The sequence below is a fragment of the Chroicocephalus ridibundus genome, chromosome 4 (genome assembly GCF_963924245.1).
Source record: "Chroicocephalus ridibundus chromosome 4, bChrRid1.1, whole genome shotgun sequence".
Classification (NCBI taxonomy): domain Eukaryota; kingdom Metazoa; phylum Chordata; class Aves; order Charadriiformes; family Laridae; genus Chroicocephalus; species Chroicocephalus ridibundus.
The window spans coordinates 89,460,390-89,477,867 of record NC_086287.1 but is presented as its reverse complement, the minus strand read 5'-3'; the positions used below and the strand labels follow the sequence as shown (position 1 = coordinate 89,477,867).

The window sequence follows — 17,478 nt, the reverse complement described above, 5'->3', positions numbered from 1 at the left end:
TTCCCCTGAGTCTTTTGAATTCAGTTTGGGGAACACACTCAGCGCAGTGCTGTGGGGATGCAGTTCTGCCTTCGTACTGCAGGGTGGGTGAGTTGAGCTGATTTTTTGCTTGTATGAACTTCTCAAGTCTGCAAGATACTGGGGTTTTACTATTTGAAGTTTTCCACAGAGCAAACCCCATGTCAACCACAAGTGAAAAAAAAATAATTGTCCTCACCGTTTGGCCCGAAGAGGCCACTTGAGGCTTCACTGAGTTTTAAGCTTATTGAAATTTCAGCATCTACGCTTTCCAAGGTCTGTGAAAAGGATGAGTTGTACAAAATGCGCAGGATGGTTTGGCCCTTCTGCACATGGGTGTGCAGCGCGATCGCCGCGTGGAGAAACATGGGTCTGCGCAGACAAGGCTGAGGGGGTGTGGACAGACAGATTAATGTGAATTTGCGCGGTTCGTTGGTTATGCAGAGCTTGAACAATCAAATCCCTTCAGTTCACTCCGCTAACTGGATTGCTTATGACAAAATCACAGCTTTTTCTCCAACCCTTTTTAATCTCCATTTTGAAAAAAATTGGAAATGACATGGTAAAGTAAGACCAATTAACATTAACAATTGCAGTTTATTTGCTTCCACTGTTTTACAGCATGCAGTCTGGTAGAGCAACATGCATTGCTATTTTGGAGACATCAAAATAAATAAGTAAATAAATACATAACGCTGTGGGCTTACAGATTGAGTCAAAGAGCAGGAGATTATTCCTGGCACTGCACTCAGAAAAAATTGTTGCCTTTGAAAACACCAGACATTGACAGTTTTGCATCAGGACAAAATTAGGATGAGGTGAAATCTCTCCATTCACATTGTGCCAATTCAGCAGATGTTTCAGACAATTCTGGAAGGTAAAAAGAAATTAATAGAGACTAGAAACCAAAAACAACCCCAGATCCCTTGAGACAAAGGTTACTGTTTCTCCCGCTATCAACTCTCCTTTATATGTAGTGAGATAGGGTTATCTAAGCATTTACATTTATTTTTTCGTGCTGTGTAGCACTTTTATGTAGAAATACATTTTTATACAGATGCAAAACCTTTTAACAAAGAGGGTATGTGTCATTATCTCAATTTTACAGGTAAGGAAGCAGAAGCACACAAAGGTGCTAAGACTCGCTGGCAAAGCGCACAGCAAACCACAGCAGAGCCAAGCACCTGATAGATGATCCTGGGTGTTTGCCTTTGGGCCGCGTCATCTGTCATCTTAATGGTACAAACATTTTGGATTTAGTCACACTGGAAAAGCAGAGGATTTAGAAAAAAACCAAAAAAACAGCACTCCCAAAATTTGCCAACTAAAATCAAAACATCTAATTTTAAAACTTCTAAGAAATAAACGTCGTGTTATTGTTCTGTGCGAGAGAAATGCTCTGGATTAGAGCTGTGTAAATGTTAAGCTGTGCCCACCCTCATTCCACAAATTAAAACCAGCTACACTTGAGAGAAGCTACTAAGAAGAGTTAGTCAGTAAAAATACCAGTGATTATTCTAACATCTCATATTCTTTTAGCAAAACAAAATAACATAAGCTTGGAGACTCACTGACTTCTATCATAAACATTAACATGCTGTGCTTGGACCTCTTGAGATCTGTCGAAAACCAAAATGTTTTGTCTCCACGTAGGTTTCTGCTAATGGATTTTCCATGTATCCCTTGTTTCAGTTTCTCTTACCATATGTGGGACTCAGAAAGTCATTGCTGCTCTGGGCAGTATCAGTTCCTGCTACTACCTTAAAAACATCAAGAGGCTGATTGCACATTACTTTTTTTATTATGCGCTGTGTATTTTTAGAGGAGAAAGGAGCATTGTTTTCTACCATTTTAACTTAGTGTTCTGAGTGAAACAGATAGCAGGCTGGGGAAAGAGCAAGTTTCTACCTATTAAGTGCTATGCTGATGTATTTTAAGTGTGTTCCTAATAGTGAATTTTATCCTTTATTGACATCTTCTATTTGAATTATATTAACACGTTGATCCCCAATCCTTGAAGGGTACTCCACTGCATGGGTTTCTGTACGATCAGTGAGGGAGGGGTGAAAACACAAAAAAAAAAAGAAGAAAAAAAGGTGGTCACTGCCAGGGGAACTTCAAATCTTATTATAAGCATTGTCCTTGCAGGAGAGCTCATGAGCAGAGCAATCCCAACACGTCGTCTTGCAGCTCCTGTGCAGTTCAGCTGATCGGTTTTCAAATGCTGCCCTTCCCATTCTTAATTCCCTTGTATTTAAGTATTGCTTGTATTTAAGCGCTGCAAAGATTAAGCAAAACACCTGCGTACCCATATCCCATCTGTACAGCACAAGGAACTGGACAAGAAGGTAACACAGTCTGTCGAAAAATTATTTTCCTTTCTTAAAAGCAGGACGGGTCTTATTGCTACATCCTGGCCTCCTTTCCAGCCCTGCTAATTGTAGTGAAATTGCCCCTGATGGTCACCTGAGTGAGACAGCACTTTGCCAGCTTCGCCACTCTTCGTTCCTGTTTTGTTAAAGTTCCAGAGAGAGTTAGGAACATGTTTTTAAAGATGTCTTTATTATTTTTTCCATTTGCATTTAATATTTGCTTATTTGCTCTGACAAATAAAAAACATATGCTAGGAATAAAAAGCATAACGACTATGAGATTTGTTTAAAATTGTCAGCTCTTTTTACGTAGTAACAATCACTTAGCGTTTTCCACTCTTTCTTTACAACCGTATGGACTAGAAATCTAAACTTAAGAGAAAGCCAACACAAAAATCACCCACACTTAGATTCTTATGCAGTCTCTTGATTTGAGCAACACTTTAAAAGCCATTAGCTATTGCGAGACTCAATAAAATCATTAGAGGTTGCAACATAGAGTGGGGGCAGTGGCTCACCCGCTATAAATTTGCCTGCCTCCCTGTAGTCAGTAGAGCTAGGACTCTTTGCACCAGCTGACGTGTCTGCCCCAATATATTTTGACTTGCAATTGTTTTTTTGATTTAAGGGAGATGGTTAAAGCGTGGCCATCTGGCTCACACTGACACTGGAGAGGGAGAGTCTCTTTGACTCTGTTTCCCTTACCAATAAGTCAGCCTCTGAAGCTTATTCAAAATATTTAAAAAACAACACTCAAATGAATAGAATGAAATAACAAAAACATGCAGAATGAGAGCCTATAAATGCTGCGTGATGAAGTGCTTGTATATAAGATACAGTTATAATTAGGTGTATTAGAGCAACATGTATCTCCTTTCTAGAAAGACGAGGATTCAGTCTAGGTGAGAGTTGTCCTTGAATCCAAGGTGGGGGGGGCTTGAGGGCAATCCAGAAGCTTGGAGAATCGAGCTCATGGTCTGGGAGCCCTGGTGCAGATAAGAAAATATCTCGTATGTAACTGACCCAGTTTTTACGCTGACCACTTTGTGGAACATGTAGAGATATCAAGGGGAGCATCTTTGCTGGGGTAAAAGCACGGTCTCCGCAGTTAGTGCTTCACAGGCCACTTCTTATGATTAGATCAATCTCTCGCTGCCTATGGCTGCTTTTAAATATACACAAAAAGCCCCAAACTTCACCTAAGCACTGAAATGCACTGACACAGGAAGTTATTTTGGTAAAAGATTCCGGTGGAAGTGGCGTGAGTTGCCATAGTTACTATGTTTGGTAAAGGCATAAACCTCACTTCATCTTCCTTGCAATCTTTCTTTCGTTTTGGTTTGACTGTTTGGTATAGTTTTTATTACTTGGTATAGTTTCGTGATGACTGTTGCTTCCTCTGAATTTCTATTTTTACCAGCATGCACTGTACTCTGCTTCAGAACCTACAGAATATTGGCAGTACGCAGAATGCTGTATATTCTAGAAAAATTATACAGCCCTCTGTTTTAATGGGAAGTCTTTAGCCTGAGGTGCTCACCTGCCAAAAAGGGAGTACGATACCAAGATAAGCCATAGTTAGATAAGCCACACAATCGAACATCATGGGTATTTTCATAGTATATGAAGGCTATATTTTGCCACTCTTATTCTTGTCTGTATTTTCCTTACTTTCTGAGAAAAACCTCATTATAAGAATTAAAGCTTCTACTGGCACATGCGCTAATCTGTGTAAACAGGAATGCAAGAATCCGACCTCTGATACTACTGATACTTTCTTATATTTTTACCAGTGTAGAATCATGTCTTATTCCATGAACACAGCACCATTTGCAAGAAGACTGTAGGATGTTGCTCAGTACCAGTAAGGTCACTTGAATCTATTCCTAAATACTATTACTTTGATGAAGTGCAAAATATTTCCAGTATTTGTTTGCCGTCATTGTCAGCAGCTGTGCACCTGGCTCCTGGTGCTCCAAGAGGAAAGTGGCTCTATTTTATTTTATTTTTTGCTATTTTTAATGCCTTTTTGCAATAAATGAACAACGAGCTTCTCCTCAGACATCCAAGCGCGGCACTGTGGCACTCCGCTCGCTGCTGCCTTGCTATGTGAGAAGAACAAAAGCCAGTAAGTAGTGATGACAACCATGTAATCCAGTGTTTCGCAGCCCTCTATCTCAGGGAAAAAGCTGCGTTCCAGTGCCACTCCGGCACAGGTGAACGTCTGCTCCTGTCTGAGACTCAGCAGGAGGCAGAGGTACTTCCAGGATGACTCTTTCACTCTGCTCTTTCCCTGCAATTCTGTTTACAGCAGTAAACTGGGATGCTGAAGACTATTAGTATCAAATCAGAATAATAGTCCTTTTGCTGATGCTGTTCCTCAGACAGAGGGAGAAGAGAAGCATCGAGATCACTTTCTGGAGAGCACATGCAAGGCAGAGGTGACACGTTGCTGCTTAGACTAGTGGGAACCTGGTTTTTCCTAGTTGTTGTGCAGTCATTTATGCTCAGGGTAGAGCACAAGCCTACCTAACACCCAACGTTATCAGTCATGAGAAGCTCAATGTGGAAAAGGGAATGGATCAGGGTTTAATACAGGAACTTTCTTGTTTATTTGAGATGTATAAATTCCTCATGTGTTATTTCTTAAATAGCTTGGCGTCACAGGATAGTTGACAGTTTAAGTATTGAGTTTAATGAGGGATGCTGTGGAGAGATGAAGCGGAGCAGACACACAGCCCATGCTACCCAAAGGGATTTCAACGTGCCCCGATGCAGTAGCCTTTTTTGGCCAACCCAAAAGCGCTTTTCCTCATTTAGATGAGAAGCTGAGTGACCCCTGAAAACAGCTCTACACCAGTAGAGCAGCAAGGCGAGGTACAACTGTACCTGAAAGGCGATACTAAGAGATGTTTGCTTCTTTGTGCAAGCAGCACTTAGGTTGCCCTATCCCATCACTGGGTCAGAACAAGGTGACTATCCTACAAGTGGTTTTGTTTAGGGTAGAGGTGGCTCAAAATCTGCTGTCACAAAGGTACTGTCCATGATTATTCCCAAGTGGGTTTCCTACCTTTCCCCAGAGCAGTAAAGTTGATTCACTTGGAGAAAAGAAGGGGAAGGTTTCATAACCAGCGTGTCTCCAGTGCTTGGTTTTGGGTTTTTTTTCCCCCAGAGGCTGAAGTTACAGGTTTCTTCCTGCTGCAGAAAACTGGCAGCAGAAGTTTTGATTTTCTTGGGTGATACTAACACCTCATTACTGCTTATTTCAGTGCCTTTACTACTGGCGAAGTGTTTCATTGTATGTGATTCTCTGCAGCCGTTCTGGATTTAGTGCCTTTCTCTCCATTAATCTTTCTTATTGTTTCCAAATTTCTTTTGTTCTCGTTATCAGTACAGACCATTGAGGTGCATCCCTCAGCCAACATCTTAAAATGACCTAAATAGCCGTGTAGACACCTGGTCTTTGAAAGAGCAATGCCGCTTTCTCCTGTGAGTCTAATTATAGTTGCTAATGCGTTGATCCATAGGGAAAATGGTCCCGTGTAGTAACTGTATGGTCAAAGCTGCCAAAGGGAGTAGTGAAAAGAAAAATACGCTGCATTAGGTTGAGGTTCGTAGCACTGTGTGGCAGTGAGAGATCTCAGACTCCTCACTGTTCTCCGTGTAGCTGAATTGCTGTTAGGTCTAACAGTTCTTTGTATCAACCTATAAATACAGCTGTGTCTACTGGATTTTGCCCAAGGGCTCGTACATCATAGTTTGCTAAATTTTAATCATGCTTATGTTTGCATTTGAGTGGAGTTCACATGTCCCATAAAGCCCTTAATCCTCAGTTTGCCATCCCAGGCAAAATGCCCAGTCTCAGCCGAGGCCTTCCCAGCAAACTGCACTGGCTCCATTGACTTCTCACCACATTCTCTAATGCATTTATGGATCTGATAAGAGCTCTGCTACAGATCTGCGCTCCTAAGACCAGCAATATAAGCTGCTGTTGATACCCTTCGTTAAGAAATACTATACAAGCATTCTGTCAAGCAAATGAAATTCATCCATCTCTCCTGGCGATTTAAGAAAAAAAAAGAAAAAGTTTCTTCGTATCAGCGTGCAGGCACACTGACAGCTGGAAAATATTTTAGCACAACTGCATGGAAACACTGAGTTTGTTCTAAGAGGCTTGAAAAGCACGTTGTAATTATTGTTTGTCTCCTTTGTATACAGTGTTGCAGGATTACTCCCTTTTTAAAAAACAAATTAGCTGTGCGGTTTGCACCCAATTTCTGCATGCAGTTACCATGATTACGTGCGCAGTTCACATGGCTGCACACAGAAACTGTCAGAACTGTCCGTTTGGGTATGCGAAGTGGGAAGGCTGTTGTCTTTTGCGTGCCTTGGTTTGGGGAGCTGATTTGCAAATCTGCCTCTACTTGTGGCCCGCTTTCCAGAGCAAAGCACTTGTTTCAATTTAAATAAATGGCATCTCTCAATCATTGCTTAAAATTGACAATTATAGACTGAGGTGCATTCATTTGACGAGGAAAGATCTTCTCCTAGAACAAATTATTCAGAGGAATTTCAATTGTTGTTTCTTTTTTTTTTTCCCCTCCCTTTGATGTATGGTAGTACAAAGGAATCCAGGACATGGCTCTTCAGAAAAGAGAAACTTCGGAAATATCCTATGGGCAGCATTTTGTTCGCGTGTCGTTCTATTCACAAAACATTTCTTGAAACAGTTGCAGATGTGCTTGTTAAGATTTGCATGTGCTAAGTGCAGTACACTGAAACTCCGACCACAATGTGTTTTGAAGTTAAAATACAGCCTCCTTGTGCATAATGCTCTGATGAAAATACACGCAAAAATTACGATGTGCACAAGCCCAAGATCCGACCCCAAAAACAGAGCAATTATATGAGTACTATCACTTTTGAAGCCGTTAAAGTATCAAAACAAACCAGCCAACAATATTTTATAGTCTCCATTCTGTTTTGCCTTTATTTTTATAGTATAACGTAACAACTTCAGGCTGCAGCAGAAATTGAAACCCCTCAAAATACGAAACATAAGAAGAGAGAGCTTTCAGCTCGATTACATCAGAAACACACGTGTGAAGGGAATCTGTGGCTCAGAGACGGTAACTTCCCCAACATCATACACCAGGCACAACATACACAAAGGCAGGGACAAAGTCAATGCTGGAAATTAGGTCTGGCTCTCGGTCTTTTGCTCTTACCAGTAGGCCGATACAATAATATATTTTTTCCGTATGTTATTGTATATTTATTCCTATATTCGTCTCCCTCTTTTTCCAGGTTCTTGTAAAACTTTGGAAATTATTGACTTTTTTTTTAATTCCCTAGGAAGCCTTCTTACGTCCACTTAAATACCAGCACCTTTTATGCTAACATCTCTTGGCCTACACAAGTCCTCTTTATCTTCATCTAAAGCTCCAGAAGGAAGTGCTATTCATCTTTATTTCCTTTATTTGTCTTTCTCTTAGAAGCTGACCAACTTCTTCTGATTTCCTTTATTGTAAGCCAGATTTGGATAGTTGTGAAGTTTCAGAGCTTGGGGATATGGGTAGCATGGTTAGAGCAAGCAGAGTTGGAATTCCTCCGTGGAGGTGGTACTGGATGAGGCCCCATCACTGAACGTGGTGAAGAAACTACAAAGCTGTAGCAATGCTTTGTGTCTGCTGATGCTGCTTAAACAGCACTGGTCAAAATAGTATGTCTATTGACTCTGAGCAAAAATGGAAGGGGTTATTTTGGATCCTTTGAGTCATATACCAAAATTTTCAGACGATCACCTCTAATATGTCACATTCCTCAGAGCTGAGGCTGTGAGTGGTCTGCGTCAGAGGTGCTCGGAGATCCCTCTGCTTTGCTGTGGGACCATGCTGGTTTGTGAGCCCGTCTGGGACTCAAAGGGACCTGGCAATATTGCTTTTATGAGCAGTTTTGTTTCAAAGATAGGGATTCAGAGTGCACAGAAACCCTTGATCTAACACAGCCTTGTTGGGTCACACAGTGAAGCCTGAAAGCCGTATTTGAAGTGCTTCGTACAGTACAGCTACCACACGTTGTCCACTTGCGAAACATATTGTTGAGGAAAGAGAAGAAGGAGCTCTGTAGTAACGCTGTGTCTCAGAAATTACTGTATGACTCTTTTCTTGGTTGCTAAAACAAGGCACAAAGCCTCCGAAGAAAATATTTATTAAGCCACAGATGGCAAAGCTGAGCCTCTGATTTCCCTAAATCCTTAAGAGGATTGTGGTACAGCTTATAGGAGCATCTTAGTGGCTGGATGCTCAGCTTCTTATTAGATATGTCATACAGATGTACACCCACAGTGACTTGAGCAGAGAAAGTGTTTGCATTCCAGCCTTGCTAATTACACGCCTTAAATTAGGGTAACAGATAACTATTTTCCCTTTTCTTTTTTTTAACGTTTGTGGGATGCCAGGCTTTCATGTACAATGTGGCAAATGGTAAACCTATTTTGTACGTCTGATTTTGGATATGCTGTATGTATTTTCTTGATTTTAATTACAAGATTGAGAGGAAGCAGTAGTAGAAAGGTGAATGATCAGCACAGTCATACCTTTGTTTTGAACAAAGCATAGAAAAGCAGAGGATCATACCAGATAAGTACAGAAAAATAAAGGAAAAGATGTAATTACTTTTACTGATGTGTCCTTTTTTCTGAGATACTGTTTTACTCGCACTCCTTTGTTGTTCCCGACGTTCTCTGAAGTGCCTGTCTTTTTACTCCTGCTTTTATTCATCTTTATTTCTTCATATTTTGCAGTTCTAGAGAGATGAGGAGTGAAAACGTGATTGAAAAAGATCACAGTAATCTGTGTCCAATCTTGGCACAGACTATATTCGAGTCCTATCTCAGTTGTCTTCATCATACTCTCTTAAACGCTGCTCTGAGATTCTCCTGGTTTTTGCTGGTGTTGGTACCACTGGCTTTTCAGCAAAACGTGCTCAGTCCAGACAGTCGACAGCCCACCATAATTTTGTTGAATGATCTCTCATTCAGACTATGACTCTACTAGAAAATCCAAATCAACTTTCTAGTGAAGGATGGGGCGGGGGGGGACAACAGTAGATGTGATTTTTAAAGGAAAAGCCAGTCCAACAGATTGTTGTGTTTGTCAGTTTTCAGGTGAGGGTAACTTACACATTTCCTGAATGAAAGAAAAATGGGCCAACGTGAGAGGGAGCAGGAGAGAAGATGTACAGCAGTCCTACGATGACACCAAATTTAGCAGCAAAAAACGATCCGCTTCTGCTGGACCACGTGTTTCTCAGGTTAGTTCTCAGTGCAGATCCTTGTTTGCCATAAAATATTTATTGCTGAGAAGAGAATTTTTGACCTAAGTGCTGCCTGGAAAAGGGCTTGAAAGTTTGGCCATATAAAACATCCTCCATTATTTAATTTCTGCGCTTTAGGAAAGTGAAACTTTGTATATTGCTTGACAAAATTAATTGGATTGTAGGAAAGTAACAGTTGAGTTTATATTAATGTCATCTTCACATGAAAACAATAGATTCCAAAGTATTGCTAGCAGGCAGATCCGAGGAAGTCCCTTTGCAAGCAGTCATGCACTAAATTTTAACAAATTGCAGTTAATTTTTGAACTTCTCCTTTTGCAACAGATTTCTGAGATGAATTTTGTGATAGCCACTGAAAATTATAAGCAGCACATTATAGCGGCTGGATCCTGGAGAGATCAAAGAACCAAACCACTGCAGAGATTTAGCGCAGTCTGGTTGTTCTGCTCCAGAAGAGACCTAGAGACTGTCCAATGTGGATGCAGGGTGAATGATCAGCAAAACAAGATCTTGCAATGGGAGTGAACAAAATGGACAAAGTATGTGTAACTAGAGAATTCAGCAGTGAGAATATTCATTTTTCAATTGCCAGGGTACTAAACCCAACAGTAACAATCCTTTGTGAAGCGTAGTTATAAATCGCTGAAATAAGGTCAGCTGGTATAAAAGTGAGGCATGATTTTTCCACTCTGTAATGGAGACACACCTACGAAATTCATAACTACAACAGAGGAAACATTAGTTCATAGAATGAATAATATTTTCTCTTTACCGACATGCCAGACTTCCTAGTTCATGCAAAATACAGAAATACAAAGAGGGGGGTTTTGGGTGTTGACTTTAAGAATGCCTCAGTTTTTTAATTTCTGAAAATTCACTGGAAAGTGAGTCTAACTGCCCTGCCTCAGGTATCAGCTAGAATACGTTGGCTGTCTAGAGAGGAAAGAAAATGCTGCATATTTTTGAATGGCGAAAGAATTTTGTGGTTTCTGGTTAGCTCTGAATAAGCCATCAAGGATGAGTTGTTCCTTAATAACATGATTGATTATCTCATGAGAAAATATACTGTGCCAGACAGAGATCATCTGTGAGACAAAGCAGCCATGCAATTACTGCGCTGAACTGTGCTGCGGACGTGGGCCACTTTGCCAGCTGAAGGGGAGAGCTGGTAAGGTTGTCGTGGAATTTAAAGGCTGACTTGCATAAGGCGAGGTTCTGATGGCAAGCCTGTTCTGTTGGATAATGTGTACTGTAGAAAAAAACCTTTGAATATTTATTGATGGTTGCAGTGTTCTGGAATTAGTAGGAGGATTCCTAGATCAGCTGCTTTTCAGCATCATTTCAGTGTTTGTAGGGTAGTTTGGGGCAATTGTGTTCCAGAACAAGTAGCTGAAACTGGAGGGCATACAGGAAAAGTTTTGTCCCTGGCAAAGGTATTGTTACAGATTTGCTCAAGACTTTCCTCCCTAATTAAATGGGTGTCTTCCATGACTTTGATCTTCTGAGTCATTCATCTAGAAACTACTTATGTTCTGCAAGACATCCTTGAATAAGTCCCTCGATTTATTTATATCTGTAAGATGATTTAATACTAAGTTAATGATTTAGGGACCTATCTGATTCCCAGAAAAGCCAGTCAGAGACTTCTCACTGTCCCCATCTAACCAACTGGGTATAATACCTACTTACATTTAAATACCGTTTACATTTCCACAAAAGAATTTATATTGCTTTCTAATACCTTGGATGCAGAGCTTTTTAAAGATTAGTACCCCATAAATCGTTAATCCTTACTTTTCAAGTTATCTTTTATTAGAAATGGAACAGAAAACAACACTACAAGTACAGACCTAAACCCTTCACATTTTGAGAGGTTCCAGATTCAGGTACCTTGAACATCAGCTTCATTCTGTGGCTTTGGACTCAGACTAAACAGAAAATAAGCTCATTTTCAGGTTCCAATTGGAACACGTGGTAAATTTTTAGGAGATTACTTGGCCTGATGGGTTTGTGACACTGGAAGAAGGTCGAAATCAGAAAAGGCGATTTCCTTGCTCTCCACTGAAAAGGAGTAAAATTGATTTGGTTTTTATATTTTAGGTATATTTTGATATTTGTTCCTAGAGACAGCAGAGAAAAGCTTGTTCAGCCAGAAAGTCTTCCTGGTTTTCAAGACAAAATAGTCTGTTGTTCTGTTACTTTGCCATTGCCTTCAACAGACGGGGCATGAGTAGCCAAGGAGTACAGGAGTTGCTAAGAAATCCTGTCCCTGACATTAAAAATCCAATGCATGGAAAATTCATTTTTGACTTGGGAACTGCTGGTTTATGCAGTCCCTGGTGGCACATACCTGCTTCATGAGGGAATCTGAAAAGAAACTTCGGGACAAATTCAGAAGAGCAGGCTGTGCTGTGATAAGCATATTTGCTCGCTTTGGCTGTTCGTGTCGCTGAGGCATCTAGTTCCACCGTGTGTCCTACCTGCCTTGCAGGAGTGGGTGCTGAGATGATGAAAGCATGGCTTCTTGATGAACACAGACGACAGTGAAGATAATAATTAGCGCAAAGGCATGTGGTAGAGCACCTAGCCCACACTGAGGACAGTACGGAGCCATACCACCCACGAGGGATCTCTGGGATGATAGCTTAATTGAAAGGAGTTGCTCAAGCATGTACCACATCTGGCACAGAGTTAGAAACTTCTGCTTCAGGTTATCTTTTAACAAGTTGTTTTATTTTTTTCTGTTGTCACCTGAACCAGGAGATTCTGGTGCCTGCTTATTGCATAGATACACCTCAGGTTATGCGCCAAACCTGTTTTTGTTTTTTTTTCCCCCTTTATTTTGTTTTTTAAACTGGTTGCATTCATGTGCTTAGACCTCTTCTGCACTTCAGATCCCCATTCAAACAGTAAATGGGAGGATGCAGAAGAAAGCACCATGAGTGCACAGGTGGGAGGTGGAATGTTCTACTTCATTCCAAAGAACAGGAATCATATCTGGTCAGTCAAGCTTTTATCCCAGCTCCAATTTTTATAGAAATTATTTGTAGAAAAATGAGCATTCAAAGTTAGGTTCCTAAATCTAAATTATATGGGCTGATTTATAGCAAGTATCGAAAACCCAGCACTTCCTCATTGGTCATAATTTAAGGTTAAACACAAAAAGCAGCAGTCGTATCAATAATATACACCAAAGTAAAAAAGAAAAATGCCCTACCCTGCTTAACAATTCCTTCTCTTTCGAAGACACTCCTGCCTCTTTTTCATTTCTCCAGAGAAGAAAATTGCAGCATATCTGGAAGAATAACTAATTTAAGCTATTTTGGACAAAGGGAGAGAAGAAATTCCTATGTCAAGTGTCTTTGAATGACACTGAAGTTCCTAGTCTTGAGTATGGAATGGGTTGGAGCTCGAATGTTTTGGGTCATATGGCGTGTGGCTCGCTCTGTGGTGATCCGAGATCTTGCAGATAGGCAGAACTTTACTCCAGTGCGTGCTGCAGGTGCTGGGTTGCTGGTCTGGTACGGTCTGGCTCTCCAAAGGGACCTATAGCTGAGAAGAGACTTGATGCCTTTTGAACCACCTACAGTTTCTGGATAACTTGAGGATGGGACTCCCGAGAGATCACTGCATGAAACATGGGTCATGATATCCAACAGGAAAGAAGAGTATTTTATGTTGGTGGTGGTGGAAACAAGTGAATAAAAGCTGTGGGAAGCTGGTTGTCCAAAAGAAATGGGATCTTCCAGATTCTGTGGGTTGTGAAACTAGGTGGCAACCAGCCTCAAATACAGAGGAGCCTCCAGAGCAGAGTTTAACGCAAGCCCTCTCTGCTTGCTGTTTGCAATCTGTGCCACTTCCAGATCTTACCCTGTCAGATCAAAAAAAGACACACTGTTGTCATCCTGACATCATCAGCATTGATGCTATCTCACTCCAAATAGCCTTGTGCATGCATTTAATGACAGGAAGCATAAAGTTGGAACTTTGTAAAAACCCCTCTTAGAGCATAGAAGAGTTTATAACGGTGTCAAATCCGCATAGGTGACTTGCTAATGTTTGGATATCAGAAAGTGACCATCTTCTTAATACTACTCTAAGAAGAGATCATCAACCAAAACAATTATCGTAGCCTGTACCGTGCCCAAGCTGACGCACAGATTGAGAGAGGTCAAGGTGATCTGAGTCGCTGGAATCTTGTGATGTTTTCGCAAGATTCTCTCCATTTTGAAGATTCTCTCCATAAGACAAGAGAAAGTTTAAAGCAAATATCCTGTTGTCCCTTATCTACTACTAGTCCAAAATGGATTCACAGAATTGTTTCTTTATGAAAGCAGACAATAGTGTTTCATTTCAGTGACCCAGCTGTCTGCTGCCCAGCAAGCTGACTCAAAGGTGGGCTATGTTCAACCTAATCCCCTGAGCCCTAACCGCTTTTGGGAAAGCTAAGCGCTGCTGAAAGCTTCTGATGTTGAGTTTGGAGCCTACAGCCGTCCAGTAAAAACCACTAAGCATGGAGACTGAGGGCGTCTGGTTGCAGCCCCTTGTGTGTTAAAGCTGTGAAGTCTCCAAGTTCAGTCCAGTTGGATGTAAACAGCATTCCTCTGCTGGGGTGGCAAGTGATACCTTCCTCCCTGCTGGGCCTCAAGATGTAGCCAAAACTTGTTTACTCTGTAATTTAGAGTTCATTGTAATCTAAATAGGGATTTTTGCAATGCAAATAGGGCTGTACAGAATGTAATACATTTTGTGTATCGCTACTGTTTATTATGGCTATATAACTTATCACTCATCACATAGACTGGATTGCAAAACACAATATTTCAAACACACTTTAACTCTCAGATCATGATCAGTAAAGAGAATATATTATACTTTTAATATGTTCTTTCCCCCACAGTGTTTTACAATAGCCTGCATAAACCCCGTTTCACAGAAAAGGATTCCAAGAAATAATAAAAAAAATAATCTTGATTCATGTGCAAAGGTTGTTTGATGATTGCATAAAGTGGGCAGACGACTAATGGGTCCTTTCATTTGATTTCCTGAAGCGCCCTATTGTACCGGCTGGTACATGTATATAGGGAAACCTGCTGTTAACCCCCAAATTCAGAGTGTTAGAAGGTAGTCTTCCATAATGATCTAACGCTAACATAAATAATTGCAGTTCGGCATAGCTAGAACAGTCTGCTGGACTCAGTGCTCTCTAAAGGTGCAGAAACTAGAAGTGCAGTACAGGTGTTCGGGAGCAGGAACGTTCATGTGAAGGAAAAAAGCTTTCTCTCTCTTCGGCCTGTAGGAGGTGATCTAGGTTTGCTTCTTCTATAATTTACAGCCTGTCGTAAACTAATAATCAGGCTCAATAAAAAATGAAATTAAAATAGTGCCCAGTGAAGTGGGATGAAGTGGTTAATGTTTGTTACATACTCTGATGCTGGACCTTGATCTTCTGACAACACCCACCATTCTCCAGGTGACGTTGCAGATAAATGATTCTCTTCAGCAGGGAAAACAAGTGGTAAAGTGATAAATGCTTCAATCACTGTCGATGGAATCATGTCTCTTATGCAGCTCAGAGATTAGAAATCTTTTATTAGCTGATTACAGCTCTAAGTAAATGTATTTAGACTGTGGCTAAGAAGCCTGGTTCTGTGAGCACTGCTGAACTACCCAGCTCCTCCCGTGCCCTGCTGTATTTAAGAGGGCAGCGCAGCTCCGGAAGAAGTAACCCAGAGAGACCTGGAATCTCCATCCAAGGAGGCGCTCAGGACTTGGCCAGACAGAGCCATGCCTGGTCTGATCTACAGTTGGCAATAGCCCTGCCTGGGAAGAAGCTGGAACTAGATGGCAGCTATAGATTTCATCCAATCTGTCCAGCTTCTTCCAACTCCCCAGCTTCAATAATGCTGTGATAAGTGCTGATGTCTTCTGGGTTTCTGCAGCACTCATCACCGTCATATCTGAGACCATGGTTGTACTGCAAGGCCTGTAAAAGCCGTAGTGTGCCAGCAGATCCTAGCGCCGTGGGCATCCGTCGAAGCTCCCTTCCAGCACATGCACCTGGGTTCCTTCCACAATACAAAGAGCAAGAGGATTAAGTTGTGGTGTGTTTCTGGATTTCGGCCTAAAATGGAATCGGGGGCATGGCTGAAGAATATGAGTAGATTGAGGGAATGCAGTTCTTTTACAGTTCAGACATAGCCCAAATGCCAAAAGGCACTGCTGATTTTAGCTGAATATTGTCACAATAAATTGTTTTTCATCAGTAACGTTAGGAGTGGGAATGGTCACCATAAGGGTAATGCTGGAGGGAGACACTCAGAAATCAATGCAGGTATTTGGCAAACTGGAATATCTGACTGTGTTGGAATTAGCAAAGCTGTTTTAGCATTTCCCCTGCCAGTATCCACTCCTGTAAATAAGAATTGCATTTTTGTTGATATAATTGCAATCAGCAAAATGTTTTGTAGAAAGAGAAGTTCTGTGAATTGTGCATTTTTGCAGTATTTTCTCTGATACCAGAAATTCAGACTGGATGTGTCATATTTTTCTGCTTTGACTTTCATTTAGTTTGAGCAATATGGTAACACTGAAACAAGGCAAAAGTGGTAGCAAGTATTCTGCATTTCAATATAATATCTTAGGTCTCACCAGCAGCAGAAGTTGCATTTTTCGTAGGTAGCTGGTTGTATAAGAGCCACCATTACTGACAATTCCATAACATAAGTAGTTTTTCACTGTCTATGTGTAAGAGGCAGTGCTTATTGGGTTAGGAGTACTAGCAGCAGCCTGTTTTTTTTCCTTAAATAATCAAAAACCCTAACAAGTCCAAAAATAATAGTCACCCTGGAGTAGCTCGTGTAAAGACGGTAGCAGTAAAACTGTCATTTTTCAAAATGCCGTTTGGGAACTTCCACAATTTATTTGCTGCATGATTAGGAGGACTGTCAAAGCGTAAAAGATTTGGAGGTAAACTGTCCAATGTCCAAAGCTACACGGCTTGTCGTAGGAGCAGTTACACTGCAGCTAAATCCTTGGTGATGGAAATAGCTGTCGGCTCTCAATTAAATCAGGATCGCTCCATAACAGCGTTTTGCCTTACCTCTTAGATAAGCGAGCCTGTTGGTTTCAGTGCCAGAGCAACTACCAGTGTACATAGTGCCGCTCGTAGCATCTTGCTGGTACCAGTTGTTTTCAGCCCACAAAATAGTGAACATTAACAGGAAAGAAAATGCCTAATACCTCTTCCCCAAGCGGAGGTGTATTGCTGTGCAAGGGTCAGAAAAAATACTCGTGGCTGAAGAGCAGGGAGGGAGCAGCCTTGCTTACCGCGGCCGATGGCCCGAGGGAGGTGTGTCTGGCACTGCTGATCCTCTGGCCTCTGCCTCAAGCTTACTGTCGGTCGTGGTAGCATCTCGTTGCACTTTCTTGGTTGAAAAGAGGCAGATTACCTTGTCTGCTGCTCTGTCCTCGGCTTCTTCCTTTGTGAAATACATCTAACGTAGTCATGAACATAATTAAATATTTGCAACCACATAGATGCGCGCAGGGCAGTCTGGATTAAAGCATAAACTGAACAAGCTTTATAGTGCTTTCTCCAAGAATCCAATTAAAAAAAATGTGCTTTCCATCACAAAGATGCTATCAACCCAAAAATCATACTTTATATTCCCAGGACAGATCATTAATAGCATTTCAATCAAAATTTGATTATAATAATCCTAACCTGTTTAGTACAAGTCCTGCAGAG

General features: G+C 41.2%; 1 long non-coding RNA gene across 1 annotated transcript in view; it reads left to right on the top strand.

Moving 5' to 3' along the window:
* Positions 1–17,478, top strand: part of LOC134515561 (uncharacterized) — a 60,128-nt gene that overhangs the window by 17,799 nt on the left and 24,851 nt on the right. Inside the window, exon 2 of the long non-coding RNA XR_010071054.1 lies at positions 9,552–9,704. This is a non-coding gene — a long non-coding RNA (uncharacterized LOC134515561). The remainder of the gene's footprint in view (positions 1–9,551; positions 9,705–17,478) is intronic.